We start from the raw sequence: 26,986 nt of genomic DNA on the forward strand, positions 1-26,986 counted from the left end.
TATCTTTTTGGTGCCTATTGAAGACCTTCCTCTTTCAACAAGTCTTTTAAGTAGAGACTTTGTCCCAGTCTGCGTCTCTGCTGGAATTGCTTTTTAAGATGTTTTTAAAGTTGATTTTTAAATTTGTTTTTAAAGATGTTTTGTTTTAATATGTTTTAAAGTCTTTTGTTTTTAAGATATTTTAAAGTGCTTTTAGTGTTGTTGTTTGCCGCCCTGGGTTCCGTCTGGTTGGAACTTTGGGAAATAAATAAATAAATAAATATGGAGGAAGCAAACTGCATGTATATAGCCTACAGTGAGATGTTTAAAGCAATTAGAACCTCAACAGATCCAGGACAATTTAGTTCATGCAAAAATATTGTAATCTGAAGTCAAAGCTATAATAGTTATTGTATCTCTAGCACCAATCATTGTCAGAAAGTTCAGGGATTTCCCAATGTAATCTAAAATTAAAATTGCTACTTGAGTCATAACTAAGGCTGTGCACTGTATTTGTACAAATCAGAAATAACAAACCAAATAAGACTGATTTGGACCTATTTGTATCGTGTCCAGATCAAGCTGAAGCAGCTACACATCTCTACAGAGCGGATTGGCTAGTCCCAAATCTGTTTGTTGAGATTTGTACAGATCTGTAGCTCAGAACAGTCTCTAATGAACCCAGACAGGATGCCTCTGAAATGGAGCAATTACAACACCATAAAGAAGAACACCAGGGTGGAGAGATAGGAAGGAAAGCTAGAATGCCAACCAACGCTGTGCAATCACAGTGCTTGGAAGGTGTGAAGTCATAACATGCAGAAAACTTTTATAAGTTCTGTCTCTTAGAAATGTTTGGCGAGGGCTGGGTGGCATTTGTTCAGCTTGCGTATGTTTTCTATTATTTTCCAATCAGTCCCAGTCCCATCCCTATTCACATTTTTTTTAAAAAAAAGTTTGTTATTTGTGTCTGTGTTTTTTTTTTTTAATCAATTCTCATTGCTAAGAATTATTAAACCTACTGGGCATATTTAGCCACAGCTTTCTATATTCAGTATTGTTGTGGTTGTTTTATTTTCCAGTTGCTGGCACCCGGCATATGCTGGGGGGTAAAGAAAGGCCGGAGAAGGTACTGGCAATCCCACCCCATAAATACGGTCTGCCTAGTAAACATCACAAGACATCACCCTAAGAGTCGGAAATGACTCGCACTACAAGTGCGGGGACACCTTTACCTTTTTTACCCACAAACCATAAGAAGAAGCCAGCTTGTGTGTTTATACATTACTACTACTACTACTGCTACTGCTACTACTACTATTTCCAATTGCTATCTACAATAAATATTATTAATATTAAATAGTATTTTTATTTTTCCCTTGCACAGTACTGCTGTTGGCAATCTGCCACCTGTATGATAGGGTCTTTCAAAAACAACTATATTTGAAAAAAACAAATTTTAAAAGTGGCTAGCATGAAAAACCCTAGAGCTACTCACCTGAAACTTGGCAGGTTTAATCCCCTATACAGCAGCTACCATGTCTCCAAATTTCGTGTCTCTAGGTCAAAAAACAAGAAAGTTACAGCCATTTCAATTTTGCAGTGTAGGTCAATGGGATTTCTGGAGAGTTGTAATATCTGGATTGGGATCTGAATTGGGTTTGATTGTGTCTGAATCTGTCCAGACTGGGTTGGGCCTGATCTGTGTTTAGAAATCGGAGCCACAAATTGGATTGGGGGTCCGTGCACAGCCTTGGTCATAACATACCACCTCTAACTTGCTCTCTTATGCCCCCCAAAATAAGGTATGACATTCAGGAAAAAGGCATCCAACCAATAACTTTGTGGCATTGATTACAAATGCTGAGATTATAAAAACATGCCGAAATGTATGAATGAACAAGATTTAAACTTTATATTTCAAATTTACATAAAATACTACAGTAAAATGATTTCTCATCCATCCTTCCAGTACTTAGCAGAGGAGTAGAAAGGGAAAGGGAAATACTCTGGGTGAATGATTGGCTATGAAGGTGGTGCTGACTTGAGAGATTTGGATTCTGGGACCATGGGCTATGCTTCCTGGAAGATAGACTGCTGGCAAGTGATGGATTGCACGTCACAAAGATTGGGAAGAATATGTTTGGCCACCACATGGAGAACTTCATCAGGAGAACTCAATCCTAAGGGGGAGAGATATGTAAACTTGGAGGTAACGATTGACAAAGGTACAGGAACTGAGAGAACAGCTCTAATGGGGCCTAATAATAGTCTTCATAAAAATGTATGAAGGAAGCCAAGCCATAAATCACATGGTCTTTGATGTCTATTTACTAATACCCAGAGTATGGGAAACAAACAGGACAAACTTGAACTCTTAATACAGGAGGATAAATGAGACTTGATAGGTATAACTGAAATTTAGTAGGATGATTCCCATGACTGGAATACAGCAATTGATGGATATAACTTGTTCAAAAAGAACAGGAGGAATAGAAAGGGAGGCAGAGTCACACTATATATTTAAAATATATATCCCTGCACCGAAATACAGGAGGATGAGCTTAGTAGCCCCACCGAGAGTATCTGGATTAAAATAAATGGGGCAAGGAATAAAAGGAACATGGTGATTGGAATCTACCAACCACCCAATCAAGGAGAAGACAATGATGAAACCTCTGAAAAGCAAATTGCCAATTTTTCAAGGAGGCATGGTGTTGTAGTAAAGGGAGACTTCACCGACATCTGTTGGGAAACAAATTCTGCCAAACGCTGCCCTTCCAAGAAATTCCTGACTTGTGTTGCTGATAACTTTCTCCTACAGAAGGTGGAGGAAGGAACTAGAGGATCAGTTATCCTTGACTTGATACTAACCAATAGTGACTTAGTGGATGAAGTGCTAGTTATGGGAATTCTGGGGAAAAGTGTCCATGTTATCCCTGAGTTCTTGATTTTAAAGGAAGCACAAGCTGAGAGTACCCATATGCATACCCTGTATTTCAGGAAAGCTGATTTTAATGAAGTCAGAACAATGATAAGTAAAGTTCCATGGCAAGCAACCCTAATGAGAAAAGGAGTCTAAAAAGGGTGGGAGTTTCTAACAAAGTAAATTCTAAAGGAACAATTGCAAACAATGCCAACAAGGAAAGGTGGAAGACAGCAGAAGAAGCCAATGTGGCTTCACAAAAAGCTTAGAGATGACTTGAAAACAACAAAAAAAGGTCACATATAGGAAGCTAAGCCACAGACAGGTAGCACAGAATTGCAGGGATGGTGTCAGGAAGGCTAAAGCTGAGAACGAGCGGAGGTTAGCCAGGGAAGCTAAAAGTAACCAAAAAGCTTTCTTCAGGTACATCAATAGTAAAAGACAGAGAAAAGAAATGTTGGTACAGCATTGAGGATGGCAAAATGATAACAGATGACAAAGAAAAGGCAAAAATGCTCAGTTCCTACTTTGGCTCAGTCTTCTCCCAAAAGAGGGTCTATGACCCTCCTGGGAAATGTGAAGTACCACTTGAAGGGGCAGTATTATAGCTTCAGATTGATACACAAATGGTCAAGGAATACCTAATCACTTTGAACGAGTTCAAATCTTCAGTGTCCGATGAACTGTATCCCAGAGTATTGAAGGAAGTGGCTGAAGAACTCTCAGGACCACTGTGTATGATATTTGCAAAATATTCTTGTTAAACTATTTAAAGAACACATACAACTAGTTTCATGTCTTAGTGGCTGCACGAATACTATATGGTAACTACTGGAGAATGAGTATGGTACCAACAATTACAGAACAGAGAGAGAAAGTCTGGGATTATGCAGTAATAGCTAAAGTGGCAGAACGTTTGAGGTTTCAAGAAGGAATGAGGAGGAATGATAGTGGTTTTTTGTTTGATAAATTGCAAAGGTTTCTTGAATATATCCAAAATTATGCTCCAATATCTGAGCTGTGTTCAGGATTTATGTTGTTCTTAGAAAGTTATTATATGAAGTAAGGTGAAAGCTTAGCTCCAACAATCTGTTAGTTATTGGTTGGATAAGGTGAACATATTCCTGTGTATTTTTGTTCCTTTTTATGTAAGATGGTTACTTTCCTTTGATGTATCTTTCAGGGATTTTTTGAAGTACAAAAATAAAAAAAATAGAAAGAAATCTTGTGAAATCATGGAGGACGGGTGAAGTGCCAGATGACTGGAGGAGGGCTAATGTTGTCCCTATTTTCAAAAAGGGCAAAAAGGAGGAACCTGGGAACTACAGACCAGTCAGTCTGACATCACTGGAAAGTTCTAGCTAAATGTGGGCTGGATGGAACAATTATCAGGTGGATCCACAGTTGGCTACAGAATCGTATTCAAAGAGTGCTTATTAAATGGTTCCTTCTCAAACTGGGGGGAGGTAACAGGCAGGGTACCGCAGGGCTTGGTCCTGGGCCCAGTGCTTTTCAACATTTTTATTAATGACTTGTATGAGGAGGTGCAGGGAATGTTTATCAAATCTGCAGATGATATAAAATTGGGAGGAAAAGCTAATACCTTGGAAGACAGAAATGAAATTCAAAGTGATCTTGATAGGCTGGAGCACTGAGTTAAAAACAACAGAATGAAATTTAACAGGGATATGTGTAAAGTTCTACACCTAGGAAAAAGAAACCAAATACACAATTATAAGATGGGGGATACTTGGCTCAGCAATACCACATGCGAGAAGGATCTTGGTATTGTTGTTGATCACAAGCTAAATAAGAGCCAACAGTGTGATGTGGCTGCAAAAGAGACAAATGCAATTTTATGCTGCATTAGCAGAAGCATGATTTCCAAATTGCATGAAGAATTAGTTGCCCTCTATTCGGCATTGGTTAGGCCACATCTTGAGTACTGCGTCCAGTTACGGATACCACACTTTAGGAAGGATGCAGACAAACTGGAACAGGTTCAGAGGAGGGCAACAGGGATGATTCGGGGACTGGAAACAAAGCCTTGTGAGGAGAGACTGAAAGAACTGGACAAGTTTAGCCTTGAGAAGAGAAAACTGAGGGGAGATATGATAGAACTCTTCAAGTACTTGAAAGGTTGTCACACAGAGAAGGGCCAGGATCTCTTCTCAGTTATCCCAGAGTGCAGGACACAGAATAATCTGCTCAAGTTACAGGAAGCCAGATTTCAGCTGAACATCAGGAAAAATTTCCTAAGTGTTACAGCAGTATGACAATGGAACCAATTACCTAGGGAGGCGATGAGCTCTCCAACACTGGAGGCATTCAAGAGGTGGCTGGACAGCCACTGCTGGGTATACTTTAACTTGGATTCCTGCATTGAGCAGGGGTTGGTCTCTATGGCCTTATAGGCCCCTTCCAATTCCAGTATTCTATGACTCTAAGGACCCTTCCTGTTTGCCAAGCCGATGAATAATCAAGTTCCTCCCACATGATCACTCGTCATCTTTCTTACTGACATCTTGTTTCCTGAAGATTTAATCTGCATTTGTGTTCTTCTGATATTGATTTTCAAGAAGAGATTTCTTTTATACAGTACCAAAGACAAAAAACCCCTCTCATACAAATCAACATTCAAATGCTTTTAGCCATGAAATTCTAATATCACCCAAAGAGATTTCTTGCTGTTTCAAATAATTTTAGTATAATTCTACAAATCATGAGGCCGTTTACATCAATAAAATCCTCTGTATGCTGCATAAATATCAGTTTATAGTTGTATGGCTGACTACTATCAAATCAATCCTATAAAACAGTTACCAAAAGCCACAAAGATTGATTATGCAGTAGTTAAGTTCATAAAGAGTAAGTCCAATATATTTAATGGGGAATGGGGAACATCCTTGATTTGGTACATCTGCAACACATAGCATCATAGAATAGTAGGGTTGAAAGGGGCCTATAAGGTACTGAGTCCAACCCCCAGCTCAAGGAAGGAATCCAACTTAAAGCATAATTTACACTTTCCCTTCAGAATGATTCAACTATTGATAATTCTTATTTTTCCAAAAAAATCTGCATGGGGAACCTCAGGATTAGTAAAATAAATCTGAAAAATGGAAGACAAAGAATGCATTGAAAATCCAAAATCTATTGCCGTTCACAAACAATTTTTTCTTTTTCTTGGTAAGCATTTCATACATTCCAGTTTACATCGTAGCCCCAATTCGCACTGCCTCTCATGTGATCAACAATCATCAAAGGGAAGGGGTGGTTGTGCCAGCTGCTCCTCCCACTGTATCTCCCTGTTGTTGCCAGGCCTCACTATCCATATTTTGTGGGAGCTTGGTTTGTATAGGTTCCCTATATGACTTAGACTGCATACACACCGTACATTTAAAACACACTGCTTCCTCCAAATAATCTTGGGAGATGTAGTTTACTCCCAGAGAGCTACAATTCTATGCATCCTTGACAAACTAGAGTTCCCAGGATTCTTTAGGGGTGGCTTCTAACTAATCATCAGTGGCGGCTGGTGGCTCCATGTCAGTGGGGCAGTGGCATCTGCTCTGGGTTTTAGTCCAAACTTTCAAGGAGCTGTCCAATGTGCTGAAGTGGATTCAGAGAGTATTCTACTGCCCCACTGACATGGAGCCACTAGCCACCACTGCTAGTTATATACTATGTGCATGAACCCAACTCACTGTGGATGTATCAACTACATGCAGATTTCCATACAGCTCAATAGAGGGTTGCATTTCCACCATCACCTTTCAACTCTCACACACTCAGACAATGTAGCAGGGCATTCCAGGGATTTGGAGGTCTGCATTTATGTTGCGCATCCTCATCCAGCCCAGTCACTCTGTGCAATATAAATTACTTGTGCCCTAGAGCAGGAGTGGATCAGACCCAGCCCACAAATTCACTTCTAGTGAACAGCAGCTTCTTCTTCTTCATTATTATTTATTATTACTACCCACCCTTCACCAATACACTATTAAAAACCATTTACAAAACAACTTACATTCACAGCTAGGGTGGGCCCTAAAATATCTTTCTCTCAATTGTCAAAACCCAGGGTGAAGAGGTGTGGCTTCAAGGATGTTGAATAATCAACAGGGAAACACACTGACTGACCGAGATGAAATAAAAGGAAGATGAAATAAAAGAAAGAACTCTATAAAAGAGATGAAAGGGTGACAGATTCATTTATAGAGGAAACACATGAAGAAGAACCAGAAATTTTAGAATGTCAGGTGAAAGCTGCTCTTAAAATACTTGGAAGAAACAAATCACCAGGAACAGATGGTATGCCAATAGAGTTGCTACAAGTTGAGACAGAATCTATCCAGATTTTGACAAAAAATTGTCAAGAAACATGGAAAATGAAACAATGGCCCACAGATTAGAAGCATTCAATGTACATCCCAATGCCAAAGAAAGGGGATCCCAAGGAATGCAGTAATTATCAAACTATTGCCTTAATACCTCATGCAAGTAAGGTAATGCTCAAGATTCTACATCAAAGGCTCTTACCATATATGGAGTGAGAAATGCCAGATGTCCAAGCTGGATTTAGAAAGGGAAGAGATACCAGAGATCATATTGCAAACATACGTTGGATAATGGAACAGATCAAGGAATTTCAGAAAAAAACCACCCTGTGTTTTATAGATTACAGCAAAGCCTTTGAATGTGTAGATCATGAAAAACTGTGGAATACTTTAAAATAAATGGGGGTGCCACAGCATCTGATTGTTCTGATGCACAACCTATACTCTGGACAAGAGGCTACTGTAAGGACAGAATATGGAGAAAGTGACTGGTTCCCCATCGGGAAGGGTGTGAGACAGGGGTGTATTTTATGACCCTACTTGTTTAATCATACCATACGGAAAGTGGGACTAAGATGAAGGAGTGAAAATTGGAGGGAGAAATATCAATAATTTAAAATATACAGATTATACCATACTGCTAGCAGAAACTAGTAACGATCTGAAATGAATGCTGATGAAAGTTAAAGAAGGTACAATAGCAAGACTACAGCTGAACGTCAAGAAGAATAAAGTAATGACAACAGAAGATTTACATAACTTTAAAGTTGACAATGAGGACATTGAACTTGTCAAGGATCAGTACCTTAGCACAGTCATTAACCAAAAGGGATACAACAGTCAAGAAATTAGCGGAAGGCTAGGACTGAGGAGGGCAGCTATGAGAGAGCTAGAAAAGATCCTCAAATGCAAAAATGTATCACTGAACACTAAAATCAGGATATTCAAACCATAGTATTCCCAATCTCTATTTATGGAGGTGAAAGTTGGACGGTGAAAAAAAGCGGATAAGAGGAAAATTAACTCATTCAAAATGTGGAGTTGGAGGACAGTTTTGAGGATATTATGGACCACAAAAAAGTCAAATAATTGGGTGCTAGAACAAATTAAACCAGAACTATCACTAGAAGCTAAAATGATGAAACTGAGGTTATCATACTTTGGACACATAATGAGAAGACATGATTCACTAGAAAAGACAATAATGCTGGGGAAAAACAGAAGGGAGTAGAAAAAGAGGAAGACCAAACAAGAGATGGATTGATTCCATAAAGGAAGCCACAGACCTGAACTTACAAGATCTGAACAGGGTGGTTCATCACAGATGCTGTTGGTGGTCACGGATTCATAGGGTCACCATAAGTCATAATCGACTTGAAGGCACATAACGTGCACACATGATCTTTTTGCAGTATTACTGCACTAGAGAAAGAAGAGGCACTTTTCCAAGGTAAGGGCTTTCCTCCCTGTCTTTCCACCCTGTGGTGGTGCTGGGCTGGAAGAGAGGTTTCTCTCTTCTTAGTCCAGCACTGCAATGGGAAGAAAAATACAGTTGAGGGGAACCTCCCCCCCTCTACTTATCACCTAAAGAGGGACGCTGTTTGAATGTGTGTGAGAGAGTTGAGAGTGTGTGGTCTACATGTGTGATGAGTGAGTGTTCACTGATTACCACACTGATTTTGGCTGTACCCACCACTGGCATGTTGTCATGGAGCACTGGCCATTCCACAATGTGGCCCTCAAGTTGAAAAAGGTCAGCCAACCCTGCTGTAGAGTAACCTGCATTTTGTAAGTGTAAATATAGGATAATTGCACAATTAACCTAACTTTGTATTTATTTACAGCATTTTATACCTCCAATTATCTGTAAGCTCTCTGAGCAGTGTACAAACAAGAAAATTAAAAAAATCCAAATAATATCCAAATAAGAATAATGTTAACATTATAATGATGTGCACAGTATGTATTTTTTTAAAGGAACACTTGTAACACTACCCACTTTGTTACAGGAGGGTGATGCTGTGTTATTACATGCCAAATAAAAATAAAATAAAATGTAGCATTTACTCCACAAGCACAACACAGTGGGATTTTTCACCACTTTTTCAAGTATTTACATCAATAAGAGCTAGGACTGTTAAACATCTCTTCTTCCTAAGCCAGTACTCTCGAAATGCAAAATCATAATCACAGCTGTAAAAGATATCTACTGCCAAAGTACACCAGAGAGAGAAAAAGACAGAGAGAGAGAGAGAGAGAAAGAGAGAGAATACAGTAGCAGCTGGCTGTCTCCAAAGTGGGAAAGTGTTATTTCCCTAACACTTTCCAATATGTTCAAAGGAAGGCAAATTTGCTATCATTCAGCAGGGTTTTGAACTTCCTAGAACTTTTCATTAAGTAAACAGCTACTGTGCAATCAACAGAAACACAAGTGTGTGGGGCTGGGGGGGAGAACCCCATTTCATGCCCTCCTGTAGCATTTGCCTAATGTGTTGAAACATTTAGCAAAACATTATTTGCTTTTCCCAGTGATCTTTAGTCTCAGCAAATTCAACTTCTTTCCCTCCCACACAAAGCATCTCCTGCTTTCACTTGTGGCTTGGGGACCCTGATTAAAGCCTGAAGATTGCCTGACTAATTACTTGTTTATCCTGCATGAAGGTCCCATGAGTCCATAATCAGCAGATTCTTAGGGAACAAAAAGTGAAGGGGTTGCATCCCCAAAGCACTGTCTGCCACTGACTGTAATAATGCTTGGTAGTAGAGTACAGCATTCCACCAGTTTCTTACTGCAGTGCTGGGACTACTGTAGTACTTTAGAATCATAGAATAGTAGAGTTCGAAAGGGCCTATAAGGCCATCAAGTCCAGCCCCCTGCTCAAGAAGTGAGAAGCACCAGGAACATGGAAATATATGTTACCTCCCCTTGAAACTAAACACGCAAACAAAGATTGTATTCACCAGTGTTGTTTTGCCCCCATCTCTTAGCATACACTGAGCATCAAGCCCCATAGCTTGCATATAAATCCCTTGGGGCACTATGGCATGGCAACTGATACACTGATACAATGGACAGATGGGTGAAAGTTCCATTCTTGTCCTGTCCTAATTTTTTTTTAACAAAGAAGAGCTCTTTTCCCATTGTCCATAAGAGAGAATTTGGCAGCTGCAACTATTCTCATTTTTGCTACCCTGTGACATATCAAGCTATCTGTGCACAAATGTCAGGGCCAGCCCATTAGGCAGAGTGAGACAGCTGTTTCAGATGGAAGATTCTGGGAGGTGGCAAACAGCACAGAGGAGATGAAGAATCATGATGTGTGTGCTGCACAGCATGTCACCGTACACCCCTAAACCTAGCCTGTTGACTTTTAGTGTGGTGGAAGATGCTGAAGTAAGATTCAGCTACCAGTCCAGTTGGCTCCAGTACATGGAATTAGGCAGTTACCATCTTGTCCTTCTCCTCAGGCAGCAAAACATCTCAGGCCAGCACTGAGAAATGTCCTTTTCTACACAATAATTGATTGTACAGGAATGGTTTCTGGTCATATTAAATTTAATTCAGTTAATACATTTCACTTTGTTTGCATATTACTTGTTACTACTACTTTGTTCTCAAAATCTAAGTAGTACAGTGTAAATGAAGAAAATTACTGAGCAGGATTTATAGCCACTATGACTTAGTTCACACCTTGCCATTGCAACTGGGCAACTCTCACTCAACACATGTACATGCTCAGGATTACAGGGCTTCCAGGTAAGTAAGAGGGTATTTTTCATTTTGGAAACCAATTGTTAGTAAAAACTAATGCTCTACACAAGGACTGAAGCACAGAACTGGGAGGAATGTCCCAGTTAAGTCATTCGTCTGAAAGAATGTTGCAGTGCAGATAAATGCTGAACAGCATGAGGGTTTCCCCCACTCCTTCCTTATATAAGTTCCAATCTTTGTGAAAAGACACAGACAGGATTAAAGTATTCCTTTGGAGAATTTAAATCAAGTCTGTTTTGGTGAATTACACCAAGTAAAGCTGGCATGCCAAGTATGAGTTTGCTATAAATATGGTTTGGAGGACCAGAAATCTGTTTCTGCTTTCCTCAGTAGCATTTTGGCCCTGTGTTAAAGGAAATGTCTTTGCTGAGATGCTCTTAAGAGGGAAAGGAAGGGAGGGGAGGAATGGTGATTTAGTTGATTAATTAGTTACTTCTATATTAGTGATCAGCTATTTGCTTGTGAAAATCTCCATCATAACAGGGTTTTAACACAGGCATATTATTCAGTAAATATAACAATATAACTACATGACATGAGTATCAAGCCTCAGAGAAATTATATATGTAGTAGTCTTTGTAACAGTAGTAATAATTGCAGATTACTCTACTAGCAGTAGTAACAATGCTTCAGCAAGATTATTTGGGTGAAGGTATGTTTCTTAATATAGGTCTTTGCAAGCTGTGCATGGCATATACACACCCTTTTAGAGGTGTGACTGTTTTGCACACTCAGTGAAGACATAAAGGGCAGACACAATCTCATGGCAACAAGCACCATTCCTGCCCTCTACCACATTCTGATGCTGCCTGCAATGTGTCTTCATGGATAAATTTGCTCCATAAATAGGCATCTCACCTTGTGATTGGGAGCCATGCCTTTGTAGGGCTTCCAATCACAGGAAGAGGTGTGTGTATTGACATAGGCAGACTGCAGATGTGTGTGTAAGTGTTTGTAGAATGGGGGGCCAGAGCCTGCCACTGCAACGGTGTCCTTAAATTGAATGTGTGGAGCCTCAGCTGTGTTTCTGAAAGGGGTTAAAGAGAATTTCCTGTTGTCTGTCTTGTGTAAGTGTGGAGGTTCCACTAATTATGTCTGGGAATGAGAACAGCCTTCCTTATCATTATTACTTCCCATCCTGTTTTCCCCTCTTTCACACTCAAAAAGGCCATCAAAACATAAGAGGTCACAATAGTCTCATTTGAAGGGAATCAACCAAGGAAATGTTTTCAAGCCTTCCATTATCTGAAGATGTTGGAAGAACTTACAATATAAGCAGAATGGTAGAATCATTGCACTAAAAGTTTGCTCCCTATGCACTCAGATAAGTATTGTGTAATCTTCTTCTTGTGAACATTGCATTTACTTTTTAAATTATTTGGAGACTTGCCTCTTGGACTCCTTCCCAGCTTCTTTTGTTGCTTGAGTGGTTTTGTTTTTGTATTACAAGCCAAACGGCAATGATAAGTAATTGGACCATGGGAAAATCACTATATGGGAATGAATGACTTGATAGGTGGATGGGTAAATGTGTTTTTATTCCAGTTGTTGCTGCAAGGCTTTTTCACGCTTTGAAATGCCTTTTACCTTTTACCTTTTACCAGATTTTAGATATTTTAATAATTACCTTTATTTAAAGGTACAATGGAAAAAATAAAGGTTATCGAAAGATAAGAGCTAATTAAATGTGTTTCTAGATTTTGGTGAGATAATTACTCTGTCCATAATCCTGTATTCAAAGAAGAGACTAATTTTATACGCTTCTTTTTTCTTTCTGTCTGGTAAATGACTTTAATTATTTTCAAAATTATCAACAATAAACATAACAATAAACAGTTAAGTGTTCTGGCATGGGCAGAGTATCACTTCATGCAGAATTATGGTTGCCAGGTCAGAAGCATCGCAAAACCTGAATTTTCAGGGGTGGGCCCTAGTGATATCACGGGGACCTAGTGATGTCATGGGGCAGGCCCTAGTGATTTCATTAAGCATGATACATTAAGCATTAACCACAGTGGCTTCGAGCATACAATTGAAACAAAAAACATTTCTTTGATTGGAAATTAAGATAGAAATCTTAGCTAAAAGAGAGTTTCCCAGGTCCAAGTGACAGAATCATTCCTCTTCACCTACTTAGGGAGCTTGGGTAGAGAACATTTAATTTAGCCTACTCACTTCTGGAAAGAAGTGATTAAGTGCCCTCAGGCCAGGCCAGTCCTCAGAAAGCCATTGTAGGAAGAAAGGAGCCTAGTGTTGTGGAGATTTTATATGGGATCACTCAGTTGTAAAGATGGATGCCCCTGAAGATTGCAATTCTAAACACACTTACTAAGGGACTAAACTGCATAGAACTCAATAGGACTTTTCTGAGTACATATGGTTTGGATTGTGCTGTTGGTAAAGCTTGACTAAGAATCATCTGCAAAGATATCCATACCAAAGCAGGGTTAGCAACCACCTGCCTGGAATACCCTGTCCCTGCCTATTAAAATGGCTGCTCCAAACTTCTTTACAGACTTGACCCTTCACTTCAGAAAGAGGTTTGAGAAATGAGTAAGAAGGGAACACTTAAAATGTAGAGGAAACAATAATATACAACCATAGTGTGAAATCAGACACTTATCAGGACATAGTATGAAGAAATATTTATATAAGCATGACTGTCAAAGATGTTTATTATTTACACAACCTGTAAAGATATTTATAGTACAATCCTATGCATGTTTACTCAGAAGCCATGAATATAGCCTCTCCAAAGTAGTGCCTGAGTAGATGGAGGATGGAGTTCAGGCAATTTTATGTTTTTTAATTCTTGTATTAACCTTGTGAGAATCATCTGAATGGCCAGCTAGGTAATCCATCGATCTGGCCTTATATTCTCAATAGTAAGCAGATGAACTTGCTGTATAGAATTGGGATAATGGTTTCATTATATAATGTAGAATACCTGCAGCACAATGTTCTGTTTCCCACTCCTTTTACAGTTCTCAGCACATTTCCTTGGATGAAGTCAAACTGCAGCATCAGCCACAAAAGAAAAATGAAGCCATCCTAAGGTTTACGGTGATACAGATCATATTGTAAAAACCTGATTTTCAAGCATCCATATGTGTGGACATTTTTTGGTCTAAATTGCTTTGGCATTGGCCACTCCCCTAAGTCCACCACCTTTCAGTGATTGGTCCATAACAGTTGTTTGCTTTTCACACGCTTTTTCAGAAGAGTGCATAAACATTTTTTTTTATTCCCATGCATGCGCAGGTTTGTGGATGTGCAAAAGAGCAAAGTTAATGGACCCTCCCCCCCCAAATTCAAGCAAAATAAATATATGGGCTTATATATATAAACATATTACACAGTGCATACTAAGAATGGGAGCCGCTGGTTACTCCTGATTCCATCAAAGTTGTCAAACTGGGAGGCAAATCCCTTTCCATGTTAAATTGTTTCCCACTATCTCCTGTTACCGTTTTGACAGCACTTTCCTTCTGCCCAGTGCACCCACCAAATCTCCTTTTCATGCCTCCTCCTCCCAAATTGTTTGAGATCCTCCACCGCCCACTATGGGAGAAATCACGAGATTGTCTGTCATTCATTTTCAAGTTAGCAAAGAGAGAACCCAGATTAGTAAGTTTTGGGCTTGGAGAAAAAGAACACAACTTACAGTGCATGTACTCACACTTGCAGAGAGAAAGAGAGAAAGAGAGAGATCTGGCTGTCTGGCTCTTTGGTATGTTTGGTTCCCCCTCCCATCCCTATCAGCTGTTGGGCAAGAAAAGAGAGGCTTTGCCTGCTGCTGGATCGGCTGCAAGATCAATGCCACCTTAAAGTACTAGAGCTTGATCCTCTTCCCCCTCCCTTTCCCCCTATCAGCTCAAGCTCAGTTAAAAACCTCCTCCTTTAAACTCTGTGTTTGCAATGAAGTGTTTGTGTAATATTGCAAAATAGTTTTTAAGTGGAAATATTATTCATTAAACATTTGATTTTACATTTGATTGCAAAATAGTGTGTTTTTTTTAAAGCCCAATGCAATACACTTACATAAGCCAGAAGGAGGAAATACCCCAGTTCAGTACCAGAAGCAGGAATGAACTGTATGAAAGAAGGAGGAAGCATGGACAGAGGGTGAATCCAACTTCAGTACCAGAGATGCAACTGGGGGGAAGGAGACAGGGGGCTTGGCATATTATGGAGGAATGCTCATGGATCATCTATTGCACAAAAGTCTGTGGCATATTGGTTTTTCAGTGGTATTTCTAATGCAGATTTGTATGGACAACGGTGAGTTAACATTGCAGATTATACAGTCCTATGGATGGGAGTGCATCATTCAATTCAATTAATCAGTTATTGGAATTTGAATGCATCTCACAAATTCAGCAGTCAAATTTACATCATTCAAATTTATATGACAAGAAAGGGTAGCCATCCTTATGTGTTGTCTCTAGTATGGGATAAGTTCTAGGGTTGCTCAGAAAATTCTGTAATTGAGACATTCAATTTGAAAGCAGCACAAAGAAGATTATCAATTAAACACCCTCAGTGTGTGAAGAATGTAAGAGTTCTGCTGGAACAGGCCAAAGGCCCATCTACTCCAGCATCCTATTCTCTCAGTGGCACACCAGATATGTATGGGAAGCCTGCAAGCAGGACCTGAGTGCAAAAGGTCTGTTCACTTGTGATTCCCAGCAACTGGTAACTGTTCACAAGTGCTACTTCTGTTTTTATTTTTGCCCAAAATGGGAGGTGGTTTTCAACAGCCATGAAAATGAACATGAAATGTGGTAAGTGGGGTTCCATTCAACCCTACTCTTCACACAAATGTGTCTATATGCACACTGAATTGATGTGCTCTAATTTATTCTCTTTAAAGCACACATATGACTTTGTCATGCATATGACTTGCCTTTTTCTGCTTACTTGCTCTGGTTTTCACTTTGAAGAACACAGGGACAAATGGTCCCTTGAAACATGGGTAAGAACATAGGAACTTGGCATATGGGAAAACTATTGGATGAATGTAGATGTGAAGAAAATTAGGAAAAACAGTTTCTGCAGAAGGAAGTAATAGGCCCTTCAGAATAATCTAAATATGGATTGGAATTGGATAGAAGAGAGATATAACGATACAGAGAAAATGACCAGAGAGTCAAGCAATAAGAAACAGAGAATATTTTGAATGAGAAGGCAATAGTTTACAATACCTGCATTCAGGCACTATTGCCTAAACCTGTGAAAGGCAGAGTGGGGCTGTGCATGCCCACCCTACTCCCAAAGTCCCCACACATGCTTGCTCCACCTCTGACCTTTTTGCATTAAGCAGAAAGATCAGAAGGAGGATTCATCATATGTTCAGCTGAATGCACTTAAACTCCTCTGATAAAAACTGCAGGGCTCCGGTTCTTGTGGAGGATTCTGTGTGTGTTCTGCTGAACATGTGAAGAATTCCCTTTCAGATGGGGGTGGTACCAGTGCATGGCCCCACTCCTTACATGAGTTCAAGCAATAACACCTAAATAGGGCTTATGTCTATATTACTACCATTGATAGACAATAAGAGAAAGAAAGAAGTCAAGAGGAAACATATGATGATCTGAATATAAAACATTGTCAGATAACAATGTTTTTGTAATATATCTAACCAAATGAACAGGTCCTGCTTAGCTTTTAAATCACTGGACAATAATAGATGGAACAGACCTTTAGCAATATGTAATGGCACAGTTTCTGATTGTGAACTTTATGATATTTGATGAGCCTCAGTATTTTAGACGTTCCTTCCTCTCTCCTGACTGGTTCTGAGTTTGAAAGAGCCCTTTTGCTCTTTAATTCCCATGAAGTACTCTGGGACGACAACTATTGTTCTATCTTCATTCAGCTCTAATCATTACCTGAACTGGCAAGACAGAAACTAGTTCACACTACACTGTCCATTGGTTACTTAAGTGCCAAAGTGGTCTATGAAGCGATCTACATTATCCTCATACATGTTTTATTTATGAATCAACTGCTTTAATGAAGGCTACCGGCATAATTTTCAACTTTCACAGCTAGCTGCTCTCCTGTAATATTGTACTAGCATGCCAGTTCATCTAAAGTCAGCAAGCAGAATTCCCTTGCTTTTCTTGTTCTGCATATTTTCTATCATATTTGTTTAAAAACCACTAGATGCAACCAAGGGTAGTATTAGAGAGATTTCTACATGCTGCATAAATAGCTGCCATGAAATCATCTCAATAATTACTGCTCTGTGCCTTCAGTAAACAGAAAGCTTTACTGTCAGAAGAAATAGTCTGAGTGTGGAGTCTGAAGTAGATGAACTTCCAATATATTACCTTTCTTTACTATTAAATAACAAATAGAACAGATAGGAAATGAGTATACAGATCTCACACTAACCAGAGCAGCCACCGGATGGCATTGCAGATCCATACAAATGCATCAGAAAGGCCACATGTCTGACTTCAAAAAGGTATTTTTTGTGTGCAATGATCAAAAATCAAAGCCTCAAATCTCAAGGTTTTTTTCTCTGAGCTTCTCTAACTTAATTGCAACATCAGTATATAAATGAAAAAGTCACAGAATGAGAGAGCCATCTAGACAGTTCCACACAAAGTACTTAAAATCCTCCAGAGTATCAGTATAAATTATATTCACTCTATAGGGCATTCAAATACATCTGGGCAAGTAAGTTGAAAATGTGCCTGAATGACAGCTGATTACACAAAGGCTTGAAACATTCTATCATAGTTCTATAGAAATGTGCTTCTTGAGAAACATTCCCAAGGCCTGTTCAGATCATATATCCCACCCTCTATGAAGTTTAGTGTAGTGAGTCCCAGAGTGAATTTCAGGCTTGCATGCCTCAATCCCCACCTCCCCTCACAACCTGTTCACTTTGCACAGCATGTATTTGGAGATCTGGAGTTCCCATCACAATTCAAAGTGTTCAGTTCTAAAGTCCTAAGCAGTTGGAGACCAGGATACCTATAGGACCATCTCTCCCATATTATATCACCCATCTACTGAGATCAAAATGACAGGCTCTTTTGCATATCCCAACACCATCTGAAGGATGATTGGTGGGAACAAGAGAAAGGACCTTCTTGGTTGCTGTGCTCAGATGATGGAACTCCCTACCTGAGAAATCCATCTAGCCCCCTTGACAGCAACCTTCCACCATCATAGTAAGACATTTTTATTTTGTCAGGCCTTTGTTTTTTTTCTGTACCCCTAGAATTTCATTGCTTTAGTGATATTTGAAACAGACATTTTATTTGGATTTGCTTTAATCCTAGTTTGTTAGCTGTCTTGAGTGCTTCATTTGAAGTGGACAAGTGAGGTACACATTTCAAAATATATAAAATGTAATGCCTAAACTGGGAGATACTACATTTTTGTTGAATGTGATCTCTGTTCTCTAATGATCTATATCCAGCTTGAAAGTTTTTTTGCCTTTTTGTTTTTTGGCAAACTGGAGGGGGAAAAGCTTAGTCTAATACTTTTACATGCTCTGCAGTTTAATTTGACACCTCATTTAACATTTCATTCACACCTCTGTGAGCACAGTTAAATACTCCAAACCTGGTGTCTGATTTTGTAAGCAATATAAAGGAAGTAGAACCATACACACATACACAAAGAGAGAGAGAGACAGAAAAATTTAGTCCTAATTTAGCTTTTTTGTATCCACACTTCTACCCTATCAAAATAATGTGTGTGCATACATGCATGCATGCATGAAGACTATATTCCCAACCAAATTCTGATTTGTATTTCTCTAATGATGCTAGCCAATAGAACAAAGGTGGAGAGCCTGTGGTCCTCCAGGCATTGCTGGACTCCAGCTCCCATCATTCATGGCCAATGGTCAGGAATTAAGGAGGTTAGAGTTCCCAGCTTTGCAATGGAAGACCTAATGCCAACAATAACAACAAATCAGAGGTCACATATGAAATTCACCTCTCCTTGCCTCTCCATATCTCTTCCCGCCCATTTTATACAACCCTTCCTGTTCCTACAACCTGCAAAATTCCACATCTACATTCAGAAAATGCCATTCTGGAACATCTTATGAGTTCAGACAATATTATGTGGATGTAGCGTTCAGGTGTTTTCTAAACTCTTGGTTCGCATTCCCTTCACCATTCTATTTCTTCCACCTAACCTTCCCTTGGATTCCTGAGTGCCTTTGGAAAAGGATGGTGGCTTGGTGGCAGAGCACATGCTTTGCATATCAAAGGTTCCAGATACAGTTCCTGGGAAAGGTTCTTGTCTCAAGCCTTTAGAAAGCTGCTGCCAATCAGACAATACTGAACCAGATGGTCTACTGGTGTGACTTGGTTTAATAAGAAAAAAAAGGGGGAGAACCCCAGAATGTCAAAAGAGGGAAATTCCAAATTATGTAGATTTTTTTTATTGATTTCTATAAAAGAGAATAAATTTCTTTCAAATCAAATACCCAACGCGTTTCAGCCCTACACAAGGGCTTTCATCAGGGGATTTAAGTTGTTAAAGTGCTTTATTCAATAGAGTCTTCTGTCTCACTTTTGCTATGAATGGCATCAATGTCTTCAAAGACATATTCATAGCAAAAGTGAGACAGAAGACTCTATTGAATAAAGCACTTTAACAACTTAAATCCCCTGATGAAAGCCCTTGTGTAGGGCTGAAATACGTTGGGTATTTGATTTGAAAGAAATTTATTCTCTTTTCTAGAAATCAATAAAAAAATCTGCATAATTTGGAATTTCCCTCTTTTGACATTCTGGGGTTCTCCCCCCTTTTTTTTCTTATTATCAACGAATGTCCACACCTCGTATTTTTTGGTGACTTGGTTTAAGGCAGCTTACTAAGTTCCTAAACAGTTAAAATTCTGTTCCTTTTTGTGCTCTAGGAACGTAAGTAGCAGAATTATACTGAATCGGTCCAAGACAATGTGTTCTATGGTACTGGAGTGTATTACAGATTGCTAAAAGAAAAATGAAAAAATAATGCTCATGACAAGTGTACAGTCATATTTCACAAAAGAAGAAACCACATTGTTATGATTGTTGTTGTTTATGCCACATTGTCAGTGTATATGGCTCTGGGCCCCAGTCTCTTATCCATGCCTTACATGTATTTCATACTGTTGTTGAATTTACAATGGAGGGATTGTTTATATCAAATAATTCAATAGCTTATTTTTTATTTTGGTAAGCAACAGCACAATACAATTTCCAGTCATGTCATTCATGTCATGAGTAAATGATCTATGACAGAACATGTATTATGTCTACATGAAAAAAATGCATATTTTCTCCCTTGGTTTATAACATTTATTTATTTTTTACTTATTATTTAATTTATATCCTGCCCTTCCTCCCAGCGGCAAACAGAAGTGCTAAAAACACTTTAAAACATCATAAAAACATACCTTAAAATACATTAAAACAAAACAACATTAAAAACATTTTTAAAAAGCTTTAAACATCTTTTAAAAAGGGCTTAAAACATTATTAAAAACATATTAACAAACAATTCTAACACAGATGCAGACTGGGATAGGTCTCAACTTAAAAGGCTTGTTGAAAGAGGAAAGTCTTCAAAAGGCGCGCGCGCATTGCTGCCATCAACCAAGATGGCGGCAGAGGCTTTAGTCCCTTACGGAAACCTTGGCTGCCATCTTTATTGATGGCAACCCTGCGTGAACAGCAGGGAAAGGTAGGTGAAGCGCGGGGGATGATGGGCAGCTCGGAAGCTTGTCTTGCGATCTGCAGGATCGCGGAAGGGGAGCGGAGGGGCCCTCAGGGCCCCCCCAGGGGCTCCTAGAGCTGTGGGGCCCTTGGGCCAGTGCCCAACCTGGCCTCCCTTTGGAACCGGCCCTGCACCTACAGCAAAACATTTCCATTGGCCGTATCTGGAGGGAGAATGGGTTGATCTGCTCAGTTGCAAAACCTCCTTGAAGAGAATTAAAGAGAAAAAAAATGCATTCAAGCTGATCCCACCAGGTTCTATAGTAAAAAGGGGGTTGACAAGCATTGTGTGTTCCTGTTTTCAGAAAAGAGAGGTGGTGATGCACTGGAACCAGCAGAACAGTAAGCATGTCTCTATCCTCTGTATGCATGAAGTTTACAAGGTGCACACATGTAGGCAATCTCAATAGTTTAGATTGCATATACAAAGGCTACACATACAATTTGTTCAAAGAGAGCCAACAGAGACACAGAAGTTGGGGAATGGAGCAGGCAGTGGGCATTATTCTGTGTGTTTGATTTACAGTTTCAGACTATGTGACAAGCATTTTGAAGACTATATTGAATGAAATGGGTTATAAAACCAATATGTTGTCTAAAAAATACAAAGCACAAATTATATAAGCATTAATCTGTTATTTCAGTGTCTAGCTGCTTCTGAGGAAAAAAGTTAATCAATTATGCTTAGGTTTTATTGAGGAGCAGAATAGGTAGGAGGGTACTGAGCCAAGAACATTTAGATTATGATTTTATGAACTATCATATGCAAGACTAGAGATTCACGCAGATTAATGTACCTGAATGTCACGAGGCCAGATCTTGCCCAGAAGAGGGATTTGTTTAAACCAAATAACTTATTACAAGTAGTACATATTATCGTTGCAATCCTGCATGTATGACTGGATACAGCATCAGTGATTTGGTCAGTGCTGACAGAATAAAGGCATGATATAGGCTCTGGCCAAACTGTTTACGCTTTGGATACCACATACACAAGATCTTACCATAATAACTATTTCCCGTAGTTCCATACTTGCAAATAGTAATGTAGGTCAGAGTCTTCACATTATCTGTAGGCATGTTTAGAAATAGTGGGTGATATCAAATGTTAAATCATATTCAGAGTACACCCACTGAAATCAATAAACCTAAATAACTTAAATCAATTGATTTCCATTGATCTACTTTGAATGTAATGTAGCTGGATTATTATTATTAGATCTATATCCCACCCTTCCTCCTGAAGGAGTCCAGGGCAGCAGAAATAAACAAAACAATGTAACAAGAGAAAAGAAAACATACTAAAAACAGTTAAGATTCCAAAACACCACTACCATTAAAAACATTCTAAAACACAGTTAAAAAATACTAGAGAAAACAGTTAAAAATATTCTAAAACACAGTTAAAACAATATTTCATCAGTGATCTTCAGGTTGCCAGGAACAATCCCCTTCAGCCATCAAATGCCTGGATATATAGGAAAGTTTTCAAATTCCCCTGAAACTCAGTAGTGATGGAGACAGACACAACTCACTGGCATTCAAGGGCATTCCGCAAACCTGGGAGGAGCCATGGGGGGAAGAGTTATACAAAATCCAAGTCCCCCTTGGAGCACTCTCCCTGCTACCAATTCCCATGAGAATTCCGCCAGCTAATAGGCTGGTACAGTAAAAATTATACAGACGCAAGAGTGGCTGTATACTATAGTCAGCATGGATTTTTTGCATTCTGCAATGTTACATCAAAAATACTCCCCCATGCCATTCTGATCCTTCCCATGATCTAATTTCAAAACAAAACCTTACAAAACATATAGTCCTGAACTCAGAAACACTTGCTTAACAACCCCCTCAATTTTCATGCTGACAAACAAAACAGACAGAAAGAATCAAGAGTTCAAAGTCTAAAGAGAGAGAGAGAGAAAACCAGACCCCTTTTGGACTTTCATTTAATAACTTTTGCATTGAACTGAATGATCGTGTCGGGCATGTTCAGTAAGAACCAACTGTCAGTGTTCTAAAAGAAAGACTCACAGCTGCTGGGCTTGCCTAATCAGGGGGCCACACGCACAACAGACCTTTATTTCACATGAGATAGTCATGGCTTCCCCCAAAGAATCCTGGGAAGTATGGCTTGTGAAGGGTGCTGAGAGGAGACTCCTATTCAGCTGACACAGCTCCAGCAGCCAGAGGGGTTTAACAGTTAGCTGCTCTGACTAAAGCTCTGTAAGGGGAACAGGGCGTCTCTGAGCAACTCTCAGCACCCTTCACTAACTACAATTCCCAAGGTTCTTTGAGAGAAGCCATGACTATCTAAAAGGAAATAAACATCTGGTGTGGATGTGGCGAGGGACAGCTTTGGTTTTAATTTGTGTGGGAGGCTACATGTGCCTGCTGTAGAATAAAAAGGTGGGGGAAATCCTGAAAAATAATGATTCTGTTCACAATGTTTTCCTTTTCGAAGGAAAGGGGCTTCCCCTCTGCCCAGTGCCCACCCATCCAATCTCCACCCCTCCCCTCCCCTTCCTGCCCTCCTCCTCCTCTCCCTGCCCCTTCCCCAGGTCAGTTTCACCTATTCTAAGCATGATTGCACAGGAGTAAATCCCACTGAACACAAAAAGCATGCAAATAATCAAACCTGCCCTCCCTCTTCCTCTCTCCTATCTCCTCCCTCTCGCCCCTTCCCTCCCCCTTCCTTCAGCCTTCCCTTCCCACCCCATCCTCTTCCCCTCCTCCTCCTTCCCCTCCCCTCTGCCCTCCCCTTCCTCCTCCCCCATGATCAGTTTTATCTATCCTAGGACTATGATCTGGGAGACCAGGGTTAGAATCCCAACACATTCATGAAATTCACTGGGTGACCTTGGGCCAGTCACTGCCTCTCAGACTCAGAAAAAGGCTATGGTAAACCACCTCTGAATACACTTACCATGAAACCCTATTCATAGGGTTGCCATAAGGCGGAATTGACTTCATTTTCAAGCATGATTGCACGGGAGTAAATCCCATTGAACAATAACCATGCAAATGATCAAACCTGCCCTCCCCTCCTCCTTCCTCCCATCACCTCCCTTTTGCCCCTTCCTTACCCCTTCCTTCATCCCCCCTTCCAATCCCCTCCTCCCCTCCTTCTGCTACCCTCTCCCCCCTTCCTCTTTCCCCCTCCTCTCCCCCTCTCCCATGGTCAGTTTTACCTATCCAACCATGATTGCATGGGAGTAAATCCCACTGAACTCAATAAGCATGCAAACGATCAGACCTGCCTTTCCCCTCCTTCCCCTCTCCTCTCCCTTTCTCCCCTCCCTTCTTCCTTCTTCCTCCTCCCCTGTGCACTCAAGCCTCCTTCCCTCCCTCCCTTTTCTCCTTCTCTTCCCCCCAGTCAGTTTTACATATGTTATGCATGATTGCATGGGAGTATATCCACTGAACTCAATAAGCATGCAAATGATCAGACCTGCCTTTCCCCTCCTTCCGCTCTCCTCTCCCTCCTCCCTTCTTTCTCTCCTCCCCTCTCCCTCTTTCCTTGCCCACTCCAAGCCTCCCTCTCGATGGTCAGTTTTACCTATCCTAAGCATGACTGCATGGGAGTAAATCCCACTGAACTCAATAAACATACAAATGATCAAACCTCCCCCTCACCTGCTCCCATTCCCCTCTTCCCCTCCCCATCCCCTGTGGTCAGTTTCACCTATCCTAACCATGATTGCAGAGAGTAAATCCCATTGAACTCAATACGCATGCAAATGATCAATCAAACTTGCACAGGATCCCATTTCTTACCTCCCAGATTAAAAAGCAGAGAAATTCACTAATAGGCAAAAAACCTTGTGGTTTAAGAACGTACCTATAGCCAACAGATATTTCTATCCAACTTTACAAAGCAGGGCAGCCATAGTGAATGCACCAGGGGAGCAGGAGACCTGACCTCCTCTCTGAGATATTGGACTGCCATACAAATTTGTCAAAATGCAAACACAATTCAGGTTGGTCTTTCACAGTCCAATCCACTTGCTGTGTAGCTTGGAAGAATTTGTAACATGTGCCTCTGAGCATATGGTGAGTGGTGGCAACACCTGCCATCTCCAGAGAATTATTATTTTTTACCTTTGTTGGTGTTCTTCTTACTTTGCTTCTTTTCTGTGTTACAACTGTTTCTATAGAGAATCTAACCTAGAAAATTATATTTCTCTCATTATTCACCCTAGAAATCTGTTTCAAATTTATTTTTATTAATTTCAAAGCCTTTTTATTGGTCAATGTCATATGATGGTGAAGACAGCCTTTTGTGTTTCAAAATGGAGGTTATGCTCTGTTTCTATTATGGTCGCATTAACAGTTGAATCTGAAACTGCAATTTGATGTAAAATGAGACTGATTACAATATGTTGCTACTTAAACAATGACTCTAGCTGAAAAAACAAACTTGGCCTGCCCAAGATGCATGTTTTCAGCCTGCCATGCCTAAATTACTCCTCTTAAGGAAGGGTGGCCATGGTCAATTAAAAACATAGAGCACACCTAGAATTTTGCTAGAATATATTTCACCTCCCACTGTTTCATCTTGTGCAAACTGAGATACTCCTCATGTCCATTAGAAACTATCCTGCAGAACAGTCAGTGCCATTATTCCGCAATTGTTCTTGGAGCTTTTTTTTAGTGTTGCAGTGTTGCTGTACTACACATATTCACAGAAAGAGAAGCAAAAGTAAATGATTTACTACAGAAAACTTCACTAAAATTGCAAAGTAAATCAAACATATTTAAAGTGACTATCTGAACTATATCAACTGTTTTAATATTGTTGCTTCGTCCGTGCTAAAATAAGATCAGCACAGCACACGTCTTGTTTCTGTTATTTGGGCTGACTGCAGGCACATGTTCCCCAATTCTTCCAAGATACACAGGAAGTGGATTGGACTGTGAAAGACCAACTCAAATTGTGTTTGCATTTTGACAAATTTGTAGGACAGTACAGTATCTCAGACAGGAGGTCAGGTCTCCTGCTCCCCTGGTACATTTACTATAGCTGCCCAATTTCCCTGCTTTGAAACATTTGATAGAAATATCTATTGGCTATAGGTACGTTCTTAAACTGCAAGGTTTTTTTGCCTATTAGTGAATATTCCCATGGCAGCCTACGGGGACAACTTATTCCCTGCTAGGTCTGTTTGTCGTAGCCGCCTCTTCCCTGCTGGCTCCTGTGTGTAGTTCCTGATGGAGCCAAAGTAGGTGCCATGGAGCTTTCTGCTGGCTCCTCCTCCAATGCCCCCCCCGCAGCTTCCCTTGATTTGGATTGCTCTGTTACATATCTGAAAGCATGGCCTGTTCCAAACCTTAAGAGAAGTATGAGAGAAGCCTGCAATTGCACTGAGGACACATGAGTACAGAGGATTAATTAGAAGTGCCACATAATCTTGGCACAGGACTTAAGGCAGATTATTGCCCTATACAGTCCAGTTTATAGGGTGCATCAAGCAAAGAGCAAGAGTAAGCAAGATATGTGATGCCAAAGACCATGGAATAAATTTAATGAAACTTGACCAGATGGCTCCAGTAATCAACCAGTGCCAAATGCTAAGCAGTCATAAATCCTATTAAAGTCAAGGAATGATTACGAATGCTGGTTACCTTTGGAAAAGAGCAATTAAGTTCAGTGTCACATGAAGGCGCTTCTAACAGTAGCTCTATAAAAGGTATCGTTCCCGGCTTTCTCAGCTGCTCCGCACTCCACTAAACACAGCTGTTAATTTAAAAATAGAAGCAATAAATAATAACTTCCCCTGCACCTGGCTCAATTTGTCACACTCATTTGATATTTCTTTATAACTCAAAGAGTTAATTAATGAGCAGTTCTTGGCAGGGCTGCCCCAATGGCCTCCTTCCGACATCTGTCTATCAGCTTGGCACTACTGTGACTTTAGGCAGTAGGTGGCATCCTATGTCATTGTGGATACAGAGTTTGGAGAAAACAAATGTAATGATAGTTCATCACTGGATAGGAGATTCAAGAAATCTAAAAAGCCCCTGAAAAGCTTTAAAATATTTGTTTTATATCACTGAATTCTTCTACTGTTTACATGATTTAACAATAGAAGAATATTCCAACACTAGGCACAAATCCTCATCTCCTTCACTGTATTATATCTCAACAGCATATGGCAGAGTCAGGGTACACATATGATAACATTGGTGGTAGGCAGGGATTCATGCAAGCTGGTCAGTGGCAGCTTGGGGA

General features: G+C 40.0%; 1 protein-coding gene across 4 annotated transcripts in view; it reads right to left on the reverse strand.

Moving 5' to 3' along the window:
* The window catches only part of SYT1 (synaptotagmin 1), a 533,241-nt gene that overhangs the window by 177,211 nt on the left and 329,044 nt on the right, over positions 1–26,986 (reverse strand). For 3 of the 4 annotated variants that reach the window (XM_061639661.1, XM_061639658.1, XM_061639660.1), the window contains one exon: positions 1,478–1,538. The exons of the other annotated variant lie outside the window; for it this stretch is intronic. The gene's annotated coding sequence lies outside the window, so the exon portion shown is untranslated. The remainder of the gene's footprint in view (positions 1–1,477; positions 1,539–26,986) is intronic. 4 annotated transcript variants of the gene reach the window in all.

This window comes from Rhineura floridana, chromosome 8 (genome assembly GCF_030035675.1).
Source record: "Rhineura floridana isolate rRhiFlo1 chromosome 8, rRhiFlo1.hap2, whole genome shotgun sequence".
Classification (NCBI taxonomy): Eukaryota; Metazoa; Chordata; class Lepidosauria; order Squamata; family Rhineuridae; genus Rhineura; species Rhineura floridana.